We start from the raw sequence: 17,530 nt of genomic DNA on the forward strand, positions 1-17,530 counted from the left end.
CCTATCTAATCTTTTGAGTTGCTTTTGTCAGTCCCATATACATAGTTCTTAAAAGAGCATATTGCTGAAGGCAGACATTCTTTGCTAGTTAAGCTGAACTATCATTTGGTACTCCTTAGGGTTTTCGTGGCTGTGACTTTTCGGAAGCAGATCGCCTGGCCTTTCTTCCGAGGTGCCTCTGGGTTGGTGTGAACTGCCAATCTTTTGGTTAACTGTTCAAGCTACCCAGGGACTCCTTGTCTCTTGCCCAGAGCCACACAGCTGGAACCAGAGTGAGTGGCCCCACTGACCAGAAAACAGGAAGGGGAGGGGCAGGTGTGGACAGCTCTGGGCCTGGGCAGAAGGGCAGGAGGCCACGTGTCCGGCTGTTTTCCTGCCCTCTGACAGGCTGGCCTGTAGGCTGACCTTGAGCAGGCTGAGTGCTGAACGAAGGGTAGCCTCCTTGGCCCATCGGCTTTCAGGGCCAGTGGGGTACACGGCGTGGGCAGTGCCAGCTGCCACAGCAGAAGGCAAAAGGGCAGGATGTGATGTCCAAGGCCACTTCCAATGCCCATCCTGGCCTTTAGAGAGACACAGCTCAGCATATGGTCAGGAGCCAGGCTGCCTGCATTCAAATCCCGGCTCTGCCACCAGTGGCTGTGCAACCTCAGGCAAGCCCCTTGACCTCTCTGTGCCTCCATTTCTGCATCCACAGAATCTCTGTGGCCGTTCAGGGCGAGCTCTGGGTGCGTCCCTGTTGAAGTGGTGAGCCAATGCCGAGGCTGCACTCACAGAAGTGGTGAGCCAATGCCGAGGCTGCACTCACAGGAGCATAGAGTCTAGAAGGAAGGAGGTGACGGGCCTTTCTGGGCCAGGCAAATGCACTCAGACCTTGGGTTCGACTGCAGATGCTACAACTGAAGAGGACAGTGACTTGGACAGTGAGGGTTTGAAGCCATGCCGTTTGACTGAAAGAACAGGGACCCACTCCGTCCCCCATTTCCTGTAGCGTGTCGAATGCAGTAGCGGCAGGAGTCCAAGAGTTGCCCCGGACACCTCTCCTCTCTACCCCACGTCCACTAAGTCACCCAGTCCTGCACATTGTAAATCCACTTTCAGACCAACTCGCTGTTGTCTGCCCGCACGACCCCTCCAGCACTCTCTTTTCCCTGTCCCCACCCTTCACTCACATGTCCAACAAACACCACTGCTCACTCTTTGCCAAACTCCAGGGGCTGTGGACCTGGCAATAAACAAAACAGACCAAAGTCCCTGCCCTGGTGGATCTTAAGTGCTGGGCGGGCGGGGCGAGGGGAGGGAGTGGGCAGAGAGCCTATAAGATAAATAACTAACATACCAAGTGTGTCAGGTTCTGGCAAGGGCCAGGAGAGAACAAAGGGGAGAGGGACAGGGTGTGGTGGAGCAGGAGGCATGGTGTTAGGAAAGGCAGCCCAAGAAGGTGACACCTGAGATGACCGTGTTCTCTCGGTCACCACAGCCAAGTTTCACCTGACTTTGTCTCCTGACCAAGCATGCCTGTCATGGTGAGGGTTGTGTGTCAAGTTGGCTGGACCATGGTTCTCAGTGGCTTGGCAGTGACCTAGTGATATAGATTGGCAGTTACATAATGATGCATCACTTTGTGATATACCATAATCACCTCCATGATGTGATCAGCCCATCAGTTGTATATATGTATATATGTGTGTGTGTATGTATATATACACACACACTACACTGGTTTTGCTTCTCTAGAGAACCCAGCCTAAGACAATGCCCAAACTTAACCCTTTCTCCATGGCAAAAAAAATGGAAAACACATCACCTCTCTGTTTAGGCCGCTTCGTACATGTCTAAACGTTTCCCCACTCATCTGTGAGCTTCTGGCAGGCAGAGTGGAGCCTGACTTGTCTCCATGCCCATGGCACCCAGCACAGGACAGGCACTCTGGGGAGGCTGGGTAAGTAAAAGAGTGAGAAAGTGAGTTAGTGGATGAAGGGATAGGTGTGTGGATGGATGAGAGATGGATAGGCGTATGGGTAGGGGGGGTGAATGTGTGGTTGGGCAGGTGGACAGATGGATGGATGATAGGCGGGTGGGTGAGTAGCAGGATGGATGGATGGACAGGAGGACAGCAGTTTGGATGGATGGATGGAGAGATGGACGGATACATGGATGGATGGAAGGATGGACGGATGGCCCAGTAGGGCCCCACCAGGATGTGATGAGGAAGGACTGCAGGACCCAAGACAAGCCATTAATCAGTCAACACCATTATTACCGTCAGTGGGGCCAGCCTTGTGCTGGGCCCTAAGGATTGAGGGAACCCCTCAAGGAGGTGCCACCTACTTCCCTACTGTTAGGGATTGAATCGTGCCTCCAAAAATTTCGTGTCAACATGGCTAGGCCATGATTCCCAGTATTGTGCGATTGTCCGCCATTTTGTCACCTGATGTGATTTTCCTATGTGTTGTAAATCCTACCTCTATGACGTTAATGAGGCAGGATTAGAGGCAGTTATATTAATGAGGCAGGACTCAATCTACCAGATTAGGTTTTGTCTTAAGTCAATCTCTTCTAAGATATAAAAGAGAGAAGTGAGCAGAGAGACAGGGGGACCTCATACCACCAAGAAACAAGAGCCAGGAGAATAGTGCACCATGGGACCCAGGGTTCCTGCTCTGAGAAGCTCCTCAACTGGGGAAGATTGATGACAAGGACCTTCTCCCAAAGCCAACAGACAGAAAAAGCCTTCCCCTGGAGCTGGCACCCTGTATGTGGACTTCTAGCCTCCTAGATTCTGAAAGAATAAATTTCAGTTTGTTAAAGCCACCCACTTGCAGTATTTCTGTTAGAGCAGTGCTAGATGACTAGATAACAAAGGGGAGAGGGGCAGGATGTGGCAGGGAAGTGGCAGCGCCATGTTAAGAAGGGCATCCCAAGAAGGATGTCCACCCATCCAACCCTCACCCCATCCACCCCACACCCTTTCACATGCCCGCCCCCACTCCACCATCGATCAACCTCCCACCCACCCTCCACCCATCCAGCCCTTACTCCCACCTTCTTCACCCATCCACATCCCACTCCCCCCCACCCCTATATCATCACCCCCTCCCCCAATTCCATAGAACACCTGCCCTTCCCGAGAGTGGTACAGCTGGAGGAGCTACCTGTCTCGGCCTCAGTTGAAGAAGCCAATGGTATTAGATGACATTAAACAATTATCGTTATTCCAACAGGTGAAATCACAGCAGCCAAGTTATGTAGGAAAACATTCCCATGTTTTAGAGATACAGACAGAAGCAAGGGCTGAGATGACAGGATGCCTGGGACTTACTTCAAAACTGTCCAGCAAAAAAAGAGAGAAAGGAAAGCAGGAGGGACGGCAAGGGGGGTGCAGAGTGAGAAGCAAATGGGGCAAAACATTCTTGAATCTGGGCCGTGGGCATGTGGGCTTTGGTCACAGTCTTCTACCTCAGTGCATTCCACTTCTCTGTATGTCTGGAACTGTTCATGGTAAAAAGTATCAAAAGAAAAGCAGAAAATTGACCAAGGGTTAGCCTAACCACAGCAGGCCACAACCACAAAGGCCGACTCCTTTGTCAGAATCTGAAAAGCTTAAGAATGAGACGGAGCACGCGAACCAGTTCAATGGGCAGTAGACGTGCGTACCAAAACTAAATTACAATTTACCCCAGGAAATGAGTTAAAGAGCTACCCAGTATCATACGTCACCCGTGTAACAAATAAAAACCACCCTCCAACAGACGGACCGGGACCCGTTCAGAAAAGATCACCCAATCGTGATCTTAGTGCTTTGTCTTTATCCAGTCATAGCCTGTAAGTAATTTACTCATGATGAAAAAGTGTATAAAAAGTACTTATCGATTGTACTTCTTTGGATTTTGGTCTGTTTATAGCCTGAGTATTTCCAGCCAATTCCCCATTTTGTTTTCCCATGTCACAATAAAAATCTCTCTGTTGCACAAGGCTCTGGCAGAAACTGTTTATCTACCAGACATGAAAGGAACCGCCGGTACCCTGCCTGGCCCCTTCCAGGCCACAGGACTGACAGTGGCGGTGGAAGCACCTGGTGGTCATTGGGGCAGCAGACAGAGAGGGCAGGGAGGGGGCCTGCTCCAACGGTCCCTCCTGTACCCCACCTCCCAGCCAGCTGACCCAGGACAGGATCACCTGCCCACACTTGATTTGACCTCTGTGCCCAGGTCAAGAGGCCCCTGGTGGCCAGACTGTCAGGGGAGAGCTCAGCCTGAGCCCCTCAGACTAGGTTTGCCTCTGGGCTTGCCTTTCCCACCGTGTGATCCTGGGCCAGTGGTGTGACCTCTCTGAGTCTTGACTTTTCCAATAGGTAGTGGACTTGGGGGTCTTCTCTCCTGGGGTGTGCAGATGGCAGGAAGAGAAGCCCGTGAGGCAATGCTTAGGCCACCTCAAGGCCACCCTCCCACAGGGCCTCGGGTACAATCAGTAGTAGTGAGGCCAGTTGTGGCCTCCTGCACCCCTCAGAGCCCTACTGTTTGCAGCAAGGAGGCAAAAGGAATAACTACAAATTACTTTTTTTAAATCCAGAGCTAAGAGGCTCAACCAACAGAGAAAGTGAGAGTCCACACCTAGGCCTGGGCTCCTGTCTGCCTGCCTGAAGCAGGCAGGCACTGACATTCCCTTTTTTTTTTTTTTTAATAATATTTTATTGTGTTTTTGGTGAAAGTTTACACAGCAAATTAGGTTCCCATTTGACAATTTCTGCAGAGATTGTTCAGTGACAATAGTTAGATTTTTCACAACGTGCCAACATCCTCTTTGTGTCTGGTTGTTCTGTTTCCAGTACTCGAGTTTCCCTGCCCCCTTATCTTTTCAGAATTGCTTCGGAGTCATTGTTGATCTTTTGGACTCATACAGGTGGTTTTTTAAGGGAGCGCTGTACTCATGGGTAATAAGCATCCTTTATTTTGTGTGCCAACCTGTTATTTCATTAAAAGGTGATAGTTTCAGTTCAAGTTTTAAAGAGTATCTCAGGGAGATAGTCTCAGGGAGTCCTCTAGTCTCAACTGGTCCAGTAAGTCTGGATTTTTTCAGAATTTTAGCTCTGTTCCACATTTTTCTCCCCTTCTCTCAGGCCCATCTATTGTGGCCCTGATCAGAACAGATGGCAGTGGTAGCAGAGGACCACCTAATTCTTCTGGTCTCAGGGTAGGTGAGGCAGTGGGTTGTGTAGGCTATTAAACCTGTGCACTGCATAGTTTCTTCTCTGAGACTTCGGTTTCCATCTTTCTCTTTTGCTCCTAACAAGTAGAGGCCAATAGTTGTATCTTAGATGGCTGCTCACAAGCTATTAAGAAGACCCCAGACGCTACTCACCTTACTAGGATGAAGAACATAAATTTTGTGGTGCCAGTTGACTGACTTGTCCCACGAGACTAAGGTCCTATGCCTTCAAACCTAGTGTGATGAGTTGAATTTTGTCCCCCCAAAAATATGTATCGATTTGGTTAGGCCATGGTTCCCAGTATTGTGTAATTGTCCACTAATTTGTCATCCAGTGTGATTTTCCTATGTGTTGTAAATTCTGTCTTTATGATGTTAATGAGGCAGGATTAGAGGCAGTTATGTTGAGACAGGACTCAATCTACAAGATTAGGCTGTATTTTGAGTCAATCTCTTTTGAATTATGAACGAGAGAATCGAGCAGTCAGCAGGACCTCACACCACCAAGAAAGTAGTGCCAGGAGCAGAGCGCATCCTTTGGACCCAGGGCTCCTGAGCTGAGACACTCCTAGACCAGTGAAAGATTGATGACAAGGACCTTCCTCCAGAGCCAACAGAGAGGGAAAGGCTTCTCCTGCAGCTGGCACCCTGAATTCAGACTTCTAACTTCCTAGACTGTGAGAAATAAATTTCTGTTTGTTAAAGCCACCCACTTGTGGTATTTCTGTTATAACAGAACTAGATAACTAAGACTCCCAGGGAACCTTTCTTACAAGGTGTTTGGTTATGTCTGAGAAGTATCTGTAACTGTGTCCCATATGACTATATATGTATGCACACACATACATAGAAACTAAACCAAACCCAAACCCATTGCCATTGAGTTGATTCTGACTCATAACGATCCGTAGGGCAGAGTAGAACTGCCCTATAGGGTTTCCAAGGCTGTAAATCTTTTCTTTTTTTTCCTACTTTAGATGAAGGTTTACAGAGCAAACTAGTTTCTCAATAAAGGTCTACAGAGTAAACTAGTTTCTCCATAAACAATTAATACACATAGTGTTTTGTGACATTGATTGCCAACCCCGTGACATGTCAACACTCTCCCCTTCTCGACTTTGGGTTCCCCACTACCAGATTTTCTGTTCCCTCCTGCCGTCTTGTCCCTGCCCCTGGCCTGGTGTGCCCATTTAGTCTCGCTTTATTTTATGGACCTGTCTGATCTTTGGCTGGAGGGTGAACCTCAGGAGTGACTTCACTACTGAGCTAAAAGGGTGTCCGGGGGCCATACTCTCGGGGCTTCTCCAGTCTCTGTCACACCAGTAAGTCTGGGGGGGGGGGAGTGTGGGAGTATGCGTGTGTGAGTGTGTGTGTGAGTGTATGTGTGTGTGAGTTAGAATTTTGTTTTACATTTTTCTCCAGCTCTGTCCAGGACCCTCTACTGTGATCCCTGTCTGAACAGGTAACCCAGTACTTACTAGTTGTGCTGGACTCGGTCTGGCAGTGGCTGCGATAGTTGTGGTCCATTAGTTGACACTCCTTTTTGAATAACAGTTTGCAATTTACTTTCCTTCCTCATCAGTATCCTTGGACAACGTCTCACCTTGGTGGCTGCAGACCCACTTCTTTCCTGAGCGCGTCCACAGTATCCTGTGGTGGCCCGGGCTTTGGGGTTTAGACTGTCTGAGCCTCAGTTTTCTCATCTGTAAAATGGAAATTCTATTACCTAACACTGGGTGCTGAGTGGGAGGACTCAAGAGTCCCTAGCTGCAAGGCATTTGGAGCAGTGCCAGGCAGGTAGTAGGTGCTCTATAAACATTACTGCTGTGATTTCCTTCCCTCTCATGTGCCTTTGGAAACCCCGGTGGTGTAGTAGTTAAGTGCTATGGCTGCTAACCAAAAGGTCAGCGGTTCAAATCCACCAGGTGCTCCTTGGAAACTCTATGGGGTGGTTGTACTCTCTCCTATAGGGTCACTATGAGTCGGAATTGATTCGACCGCAACAGGTGTGGTTTGGTTTTTTTGGGTGTGCCTTTGGCTTGCTTCCTGTTTATTACAGGAAGAGCTTCAATAGACACGTTTTGGGCATTTCCGTAGGGCACCCTCCCAAAGGTGAGGTTGCTGGGTCAGATGTAAGTGAATTATTTCTAATTTTAATGGACTTTGCCATTTTGGCAGGGTCTGGAGGAGCAGAGGGGCGGGGGGCAGCATTCAAGCCTGGGGTCCTAGCTCAGGCACCTAGAGTAGGAACTGGGGGCTGGCCAGCTCCAGAGAGGTCAGCAGCCCCAGCATTCCAGAAAACAGGGCTTCCTTGGCATCTGTGGACAAGGTCAGGAAACCCCAGGTCCTCGTCTGACTCACTGGGTGACACTCCTGAGCCTCTGTTTCCTCACCTGTAAAATGGGACTAGCTAGCTCTGCTATCTTGCACACTCTGCAGGCACCCCGCCATTCTTGCCTAGGTTTGCCCAACGCCCATCTTGTCACTGCCAACCCCATGGCCCCGGGCTGCAGGTAAGACTTCAAGAGTGCTGGGGAGGGGCAAGCGGATTCTGGGTGCGAGAGGGTGCAGGAAGTGGGACTTATGGGCCCTTGCCTCAGTCTTCTCAGAAACCCTGACCCCCCCCCTGACATTCTGAGGGGTGAGGGCCCTGGGCCTGGGGTCTCTGAGGCCACGTGGCCCCATACAACAGCATTATCACAGAGCTTCCTGCCATTTCTCCTGCCTGTGCCTCCCTGCAAAGGTGGCACACAGTGGGCTCCCCCCAACTCCGGCTCCCATTCCTGCCAGCAGAGGAGCTAGACGCTGCCTTCACCCCTGAGCTTGCCACAGGCATCAAACTAGCCTTCACGGCACACCTGTGGCACAGATGAGAAAACCGAGGCCCAGAGAGAAACAGCCAAGAAGAATTGGTGGAAAGGCCTAGACTTTGAGGCTCAGCCCGGCTGAGGCTGACCCCACGGTCAGTTTAATTAACCCCTGTGCTTCAGTTTCCCCTTCTGTGAGCAGGGATGACAACAGCTGCCTGGAGGCAGAGTGAAACCCGGAGTATCTGCGGAAGCGTGGGTGACCTCGCTGCTGATTCCTTGTTCCTGAGTCAGCTGTGGGGAGCTGTCCACCAAGCCCCTGCCCCTGCCCCACCCTGGCTTTGTCTCTTCACAGTCCCTGGGCTCTGGAACCCCTGCCACTTCAAACAGTACCTCCTGTGGCCAGGGTTCCAGCCCCTTGTGAGCCCTTCACACCCTGCCCAGGAGGCATTGTTAACCCAGAAGTCCCCTGGCTGGAAGGGCTGAGAATGTCCCTTGTCCTGGGCCTCAGGTTTCTCACCTGGACACCGTCCAGATCCCAGACACAAGGAATCTTGATTGAGAAGCGAAGGGCCCTCTCCAAAGCAGGGCCTGAGGCCTGTCATAGCTGGTTATTTTGGGAAAGGAAGCTATTGACTTCTGTCAATTACTCATTCATTCACGCACCCCATTCACTCACTGCAATGGTCATCTTCTCGTGCCAGGTCCCATGCTGGGCACAGGCATCCAGAGATGACCCAGTTCCTCACTCATCTGTACCGAGTCTGGTTGGTGAGTTAATCAGCTATCTACTAAAAAAAAAGAAAAAACAAACCCATTGCCTTTGAGTCGACCCCATGTATTAGGGAGCTGAATTTCTCCATAGGGCTTTCTTGACTGTAATCTATATAGAAACAGATTGCCAGGCCTTCTTTCTGCAGAACTGCTAGGTATGTTTGAACTGCCAACCTTCTGGTCAGCAGCCAAGCACTTACCCGTTTGCACCATCAGGGCTCCTTAGTCCTTAGTTATCTATTACTGCTTAACGAAGTACCCCAAAACTTTGCAGCTTAAAACATCAAACATTTCTATAGTTTCTGAGGGTCAGAAGTCCAGCTTAGCTGGGTGGCTCTACACTGGGGTGTGAGGCAGAGGGGAGATTCAGGTTCAGAGAGGAGGGCGCCCTCCTGCACCCCTGCCCCAGGAAGACTGCCCTGCTGGGTGCTGGCTCCTGCCTGGCATGACGGTCCCCTGAGGCTGGGCACTGGTCAGCAGGGATGACAGAAGGAAGGGGAAGCTGTGGTGGAATGAGAGAAAGGGAGCACATACCCAAGACCCCTCCCCCAGTGGGAGGTTCTGGAATGTGGTGAACTTGGATTCCAGGATTCTGATAAGGACTGCAGGGCTCCAGGATTCCTGGAGGCTGAGAGCTTTCTCTTGGCCACTCCCCAGAGCTGCCCGGGACACCCCCTCATCCAGCATTTCCTGAGGGGCCTGCCTGCCATGTCCACAAACTCAGTACTTGTCACTCTCCCTGGCAACTGTCCCCCATTCCCACCCACTCTAGCTCACCCCATACCCCAGTCCTGGGCCTCAGCAGCCACACTGCCTTCTCCCCACTCCCTCTGCCCTCGGGGGCCTGTTTGTACTGGGGCCTGTTTGTACTGACCGTAGGCCTGGACAGATCCTCAAGGCCCCCGCGCTACATGGAGGAGGGAGCCGGGACAGATCCTCAAGGCCCCCGCGCTACATGGAGGAGGGAGCCAGGAAGCTGTGTGTTCTGCCACCAGCCCCTCTGCATCCTGACCCGTGGGCCCAACATGAGCTGGGGACCACCCTCAGCCTTCCGGTCCTGAGCACCCCAGCCAGGCCCCCGCTGCTCTATTTTTACATGGAGAACCATTTGCTGTGTCTATTTATATCACTCCCTATCTTGGGTTTCTGGTCACCACGACATCGGGCCAGCCTGGCCAGGCAGGTCTGAATGGCCCTGAGTGCAGCAGGGGCTCCATGCACCTGCAGGTGGTACACCCAAAGAGAGGTTCAATGTTTTCCAAGGGAATGAAAATGCAAGAAACCCAAATCACCTGGCAGCAACTTGGGGTTGATAGATTCAACGGATAAATGAACTAGTCCAAGTCCACCTACCATGGGAGTCGTTTGGATGCCATGGACCTGGGAGGTCAAGGGGTCACCAGGAGAGCAGCTGGCTGTCCTCAAGGGATACCAGGCTGTCCACCCTCTGAGGCTCAGAGTGCACGAGGGAGGGTGAGTCACACCTACCTAGACGATGAGAGCATTTTCCCACAGGGCGAACAGACCCATGAGCAGAGGTGATCCTCACCTGAGCTGGCCTCAGGCCACACAGCTTCATAACAGACAAGTTTGTCATGGAAGAAGTACAGCCAGAGTGCTCCTTGGAAGGGAGGATGGTGAGATTTTGTCTCACATACTTGGGACATGTTATCAGGAGGGACCAGTCTCTGGAGAAGGACATCATGCTTGGTAAAGTAGTGAGTCGGCTAAAAAGGGGAAGACACTCAACAAGATGGATTGACACAGTGGCTGCAACAATGGGCTCCAACCTAACAATTGTGAGGATGGGGCAGGACTGGGCAGTGTTTTGTTCTGTTGTCCGTGGGGTAGCTATGAGTGGGGACTGACTCGAAGGCACCTAACAACAACTGCCTTCTTGGCCCGAGGGCCCCAGGTACCTGATATGGATTGAACTGTGTTCCCCAAAAAGATATGATTATGTCCTAACCCTTGTGCCTGTGAAGGTTACCCTGTTTGGAAACAGTTTTGAAGATATTATCAGTTACCATGAGGTCAGACTGGAGTAGGGCGGGCCCTAATCCCACCCGAGAGGTGTCCTGTAAGAGGAAGGCTACCATGGCAATCAGCAGCAGTCTGGGGCTTTGAGAAGCTGGGAGGGATGCATGGGGCAGGTTCTCCCTCAAGAGTCTCAGAAGGACTCAGACACCGTGACCTTCTGGCCACTCAGCCTCCAGAACTGAGACAATAAATGCCTGTCTTATAACCAGGCACTTACCGTGAGGATGGCGAGGACCGGAAATCACTTCCTTCTGTCATACATGAGGTGCTGTGGGTCGGAACCAGATCCATGGTATCTAACGACAACATGAGCCACCTTGTTTGTGGAATCTTGTTACGGCACCCTTTGGGGACTCACACAGTATCATTAGGGAACCTTCCTGGAGCTGTGGTAGACCAGCTGTGGGGTGGGCTTTCCCCCACCCTCTCTTACAGTTGAAGGCGCCCTCAGGAAATGCTACTTTAAGGGATCCATTGGCTCAACACCTAGCTTCCATTTTCTCAAAGGTGACAGCAGCTAAGGGAAGAAGGCTACCACGCCTTATACCAGAAGGACAACAGCAGAGCGGTACAGTCCCTGCTCCGTGCCAGGCTCTGTGTGACGTCCTTCAATTGCCCTGGCCCCTGGAGTCCTTACCATCCCATTTTACAGATGACAGACATCGGGCAAAGAAGGCAGGTCTGAGCGGAGACTTAAAAGCAAAGCTGTTGAGTTGGTTCCTTCCTAAGTCTTTCCTTGAAGTCAGTCTTGACCAAGGTCCCCAAAGCCAATTAGAAGGTGGTACTGATAGGCCACCTAGGATCGCTTCGAGGCAGGTTTAAAGCAGATACCACCCTCCTGCTCCTCAAGTCTGATGCCTTAGTTTAGGGGTGCAATCTGGGAAGTTCTGTTCTTAGCTATCTCCCTGGGTGACTCAACAGCACAGGGACCCACTCCAAACACAGAGGTCTAAACTCACAGTGATCCTATAGGACAGAGTAGAGCCACTCCATAGGGTTTCCAAGGCTGTAAGCTTTATGGAAGCAGACTGCCACCTCTTTCTCCCACAGAGCAGGTGATGGGTTCAAATCTCTGACCTTTTGGTTAGCAGCTGAGTGCTTAACCACTGCACCACCAGGGCTCCTTCCTAGAGGTCTCAGGAAGGGAAACCAGTGGCCAAGGTTACACAGAGGGACCCACAGCCTCGTCCCAGAAGATTATACCCCGCGCCTCTCTTTCATGAGCCACACAGGGCCCCCCAGGATCCCATCACCTTCCACAGCTCTAGCCATCTAGTGACTCTGTCAGCCAGAACATTTATGGAGCACCTACTGTTTACTGGAAGTAAAGACGACAGAAAAGTCCCTGCTCTGGTGGAGTTTACACTCTAGTGGGGGAGACAAGTGATAAACATGTGGAAAAACTATGTCACCACCAGAGCCGAGAGCAAGCCGGGCCTTTCCTCTCTACATGGGAAAGGGGCAGCCAAACCCCTTTCGAGGAGGTGGGAATCAAGGGGGACCCTTGTGAGTTCTGAGTTCCAGGGAGGAGCCACCCAAGGCTAGGCGGAAGAGCATCCCAGACAGAGGAAGCAGCCAGTCCAAAGGCCCTGGGGTAGGAGCAAGTGTGGAGTGTCAGCCCCAGTGTGAAGGCCAGAGTGGCTGGAGCAGGGGAGATCAGGGAGAGAGGAGGTCGCGACCAGATCTTCTTGGGCCTCATGGCCCCAGCAAGGAGCTTGGATTCTACTCCAAGTGGGACAGGAGCTAACTGCCAGCCCTGCCCTCTTTGCCAGCTTTGTAATCTCCTCAGGCCACTCCCATCTCAAAAGGACACCTGCCCTTGTCCCCTCAGTCCCTGCCTAGCCCTCTCTTTCCACCTCACCCCGAGGCGCCCTGAGCTCCAGCCTTTCCCTGCCCCTGTCACGTCCCTGCCCACAGGAGACCACAGCTTCCAGTCACTGAGTTCAGCAGACTGAGGTTGGGTGCAGAGGACTGCCTTTCTTTTCCCCTGCTGGCATTTCTAATTTTGCCACACTGAAGCTGCCCCTGTGAGAAGTTGTAAGCACTGTACACTTTGCATCAACCTGGCTTGACTCTTTGGTCTTCTGTGATGGCTCTTTCCCGAGCCACCCCCCACTGTCCTGCTGTTGCTCTGCCCTGGAGCCCCTCCTGCCCCTCCTAGGCTGGGGCAGAGCCCTGCAGGGCGGCCTCCTGGGAGGAAGGCTCTGAGGAATGTGGGGACTCGAAAAAGGTACATTCTGGGCTGTAATTCCATCCTCAGGTGATGAAATGAAACAACAATTGTTGACAGAATCCAGGTTACAAGAAGACACAGGCATTACACGCTCACGTACTTGGCCTTGACTTTCCTTCTTTTTGCTGGTCTCTCCCCAGGGGCGATGGAATCCACTGGAAGGCAGGGTGGGTGTCTGGTCTTCAGCCTGGGCACAGAGCAGGCTTCCAATAAATACCTGTGTACCTGGGCGGCAGGAAAATAAGATTTCCTTATTTCAGGAAATGTGGTTTTCCGGAGGAAACCCTGGTGGCGAGTGGTTAAGAGCTATGGCTGCTAACCAAAACGTCGGCCGTTGGAATCCACCAGGTGCACCTTGGAAACTCTACGCGGCAGTTCTACTCTGCCCTATATTGTTGCTATGAGTCAGAATCAACTCGATGGCAATGGGTTTGGTTTTGGGTTTTCAGGAGATGTGGTTTTAAAAGGGTTGGTCACTGTTAAGGACTGGATTGTGCCTCCCTGTGGCGGTGCCCTGGTAATGCAGTAGTTAAGAGTTCAGCTGCAAAAGGTGGGCAATTCAAATCCACCAGCCACTCCTTGGAAACCCTATGGGGCAGTTCTACTCTGTCCTGCAGAGTCTCTGTGAGTGAGTCAGAACCCAGTGGAGGGCACGTAACAACATACTTGTGGAGGTAATCCCATTTGGGAAGTGTTGTCTTTGTTATGTTAATGAGACCTTATCAGTATAGGGTGTGCCTTAAACCTAATGGCTCTTGAGATATTAGATACAGAGAAAAGGGAGGAGTGAGGAAAAGATAGATGCCAGGTGGAAATTTCCAAGGAAGGCTGGGAACTCTAGAGAAAGTGAGACAAGATTTTCCCTCAGAGCCAACAGAGAGAGCAAGCCTTCCGCTAAAACAGGTGTCCTGAAATCAGACTTCTAGCCTGAAACTGTGAGAAAATTAATTTCTGTTCATTAAAGGCACCCACTTGTGGTACCTGTTATAGCAGCACTAGGTAACTGAGACAGTCAGCCACCTTCACATCCAGGTGACCCCATCCCCTCCCAGGGCTCGCTTTCACCCTTCCTCCCAGCACAAATGCTAACCTGGGGGCATGTGCCCTGAGCAGGACAAACCCTGGCCTGCCCTCGAGGTGCCCTCAGATGGAAGCAGCCACCTGCACCCACCTCCAGAGGCTCCTGTGGCAGGGCAGAGAGGGCAAACCTGCCCCAGAGCCCACTCCTTCCTGGACCTTTGTCCTTAAACCCAATAAGCCCCAGCCAGAATAGTGGTCCCCCTGCAGTCCAGTCAATTACTTAATATGGCCCTTCTTGCCATAGTTTTTGTACCTCCCATTGAATGACTGGGTGGGACTATACAACAAGGTGCTTGTGTTACCGCAAATCGCAGATTCGAGCAGGCAAAGCCAATACTGAGACAGGAGGAGGTAAGCAGCAAGAGGGCTTTACTGAACACCGGTATCCAAGAGACAGAGGGGGATAAATTTCTCCCAAATTCTGTCCAACTCTAAAGGAGGGTTTTATAGGGGGAAGGTCAGGGTTATCTAATGTATTTAAGCACGTAGCCCACAGATGGTCTTATACAACACAGAACAACTACAAAAAACTCTTTATTAAACTAAAGATATGTATGTCAGACATCTGGACTCTAATCTGTAGTTTGCAACAGGCTGAAAAAACTTAGGTAAGAATCTCTCTGGGCTAGTGGAACTGCTCTGCCAAGTCCACTCTGACTGAGATAAGGAGCAAGAAAGAAAGTTGCAGATCAAAACCTCCAGGGAGGCTCCCTAGCTGCTGTCTTGCAGGCTGAATGCCATTTGCAAAACAAAGCTCAGTCATGCTTGTTATGTTCAGAGCAGAACAGGCTGTTTGGCCATATCTTGAACAGAACCTGCGCCATTTTTCAAAGACTTCAGCTATACTAAAACAAACTAGAAAACAGTCTCTCTACTTTAATATTAAAACATTAAAGAAAATATATTTTTTCTACTTCACTTGTGGCCCACCAAGGAGATTGGATAGCTTGTGAATTATGTAAATAAGGCATGTGGCACCCTTATGGGGGAGGGGCCACGCAAATAAAGTGCATGGAATTCTGATGAGGGGATTGCTCAGTTTTGCCATCCCGCTAGGCTTAAAAGGAGACATCCCAGAGGTGGGAAGGGAGGATCTCACCACCACCATCAAGAAAGAGGAACCAGGATTAGAGCGCATCCTTTGGACCCAGCATCCCTGCCCTGAGAAGCTCCTGGAATCAGAAGACAGAGAGACAGAGCTGTAACACTGAAGACAGCAAGAAGCTGATGCAGAGAAACGGTGGCAGCAGAAGCAGGAGATGGCACAGTGGGCTTCCCAGCCCACTGAGCAAGAAAGCTGAGCGCCTTCAGGCAGGAGGCTTGCTGGCAAAGTGGGGTGCCTCTGGGTACTTACTGGCAGAGCTAAAAGAGCTCTGTAACACTTTCCCAAACAGTGCAGAGGCCAGGACAACGGGTCGAGGGCCAGAGAGAGGCTATCCTGAATGTAAAACTATATCGCGAGCATCCCTAAATCTGAACTGTAACCTGCTACTTCCCTAACAAACCCCATAACTGTGAGTATGGCCTGTCAGTTCTGTGTGGGCATTGCAACAAATTACTGAACCAGTAGAGAAGAGTGCCATGGCAGGGACAGCTGGTGTCGGAATTGGTAAAAGGTTAGAGAGCGGAGGTATGTCTGACCTCTGCCTCATAGGAATCAGCCTTGGGCTATTGATCTTGATTCTCCCTCCCCTTGTGAAGTTAGGTGAGGAGGTCAGATGCCATTCCTATGCCATTTTTACACTCCAAACGTATGACGCCATTGCCATGCCATTTTTACACCCCCAAACGTGTCCCACCTCCAAACACAGCCAGAGGCCTCACACACCTCCTCTACCTGGGCCCCTACCAGCTCCCTCACCTGGGTCCCTGCTGGGGCTGCCAAACACAGCCTCCCTCCAAGGAGCTTTCTGAGGCTTAACTATCGAGTGCCTACTGTGTACCACGCTACTGGGCCCCTCCCCAAAGACGCTCAGGGAGTCAGGACTCAGTGCCATCTGCCCTAAGGGGTACATTAACTTAAAGGCATGTGTGTGCTTTCTCTTAAAAATAAATAAAGCACAGGTTGTCCTATGCTCCTTAGCAATTGTTCCATGATTTTCCAACTTGACTTTTCTCTCCAACCATGCGAAAAACAGGGATGTGGCTGGGATTTGTGCCTCACCTCCCGAGGCCTGGGGCAATCTGGGGGCACCCTGTTCCTGGGGGCAAGATATCCACACATAGCTTATCCAGTTTGATAGCCATGGCCCGGGGAAGGCTCCTACCACCTGGGTCCCCCACATCAATACCTGCCCCTGTTCCGGGCTGGGCTTCTGCTGGGCCCACATGCTATTGCTTTCCTGTCCCGTGGGTCTCTCCCCCAACCCCTCTGCCTGAGGCCTCCAGCTGGGTCAGAGGCTGGCGATAATCAAACCCAGGCCTCCAGGCCCCTAGTTCAGGGCCCAATGGCCATCACAAGCACTGGACTAGGAGTCAGCAGACCTGGGTTGGGTCTCTGCTTAGCGAATGTTCTACTTAGATTTTAAGAAGGAAGTATGGCTAGATTCCCAGGTGGCCACCTGATCACCGGGCTTCATTGCTTACACACACCTGACACATATTCCCTGTACCAAACATGACGTAATCTTTAAAACCTGTCCAGGAGATATCTATCCATTGGAATTTGTATCTCGATCTCAGTTATGGTAAAATGCAAATAAAAGAACAGTGCTCCAAACGCCACAAAACAGGCTGTGCCTCTGCCCAGAGGAGTTATCCAACTCTCACAGTCAGGAGAAAACGCCTAGCCCCACCCGGCCCCGCCCCACCTCTGGCCGCTTGGACCCCGCCGCCCGCGGACCTCCTGGGGCGCTGGTGACTGGGGGTGTCCAGTGGCTCCTCCGCGCAGGCCAGGGGTCCCTCATCACTGTCAGTGACAGGGAGTCCGGGGCTCCACCTTACTCCCCCACCCCCTGCCGTCGAGTTACCCACGGTTACCCAGAGCCAAGCTCTCCACCTCGGCGCCTTCACACACTCCTTTCCCTCTGCTGCCTTGACCCTGCCCCTGGGCCCGCGCACCCAGCCCTGAGCCCGGCGCCCGCCTTCTCCCGCCACATCGCGCCTCCAGGTGCAGCCGTGGGGTTCACCGCGTTCTGGGCCAACTCCGCGTCGGCGCTCTAGATCTTGTCCTTGAACCTCTCCCGTTCCACAGCCTTGCGCGGCTCCCGCGCCCCGTTGGCATCCTTCGCTCTCCGCCCGGTGTCGGAGCCGGCCCGGCCCCCTCCCGTTTTAAAGTTTGCTCCTCCTCGCAGGAAACCCAGGCTCGGCCCCCGCAGGCTGCGCTCGGGGCTCCAGCGCACCGCGGGTCCGGCCTGGCGCGCGCCAGTCCCCAGGCTCCCGAAGGGTGTAA

This window comes from Loxodonta africana, chromosome 10 (assembly GCF_030014295.1).
Source record: "Loxodonta africana isolate mLoxAfr1 chromosome 10, mLoxAfr1.hap2, whole genome shotgun sequence".
In the NCBI taxonomy this organism is placed as follows: domain Eukaryota; kingdom Metazoa; phylum Chordata; class Mammalia; order Proboscidea; family Elephantidae; genus Loxodonta; species Loxodonta africana.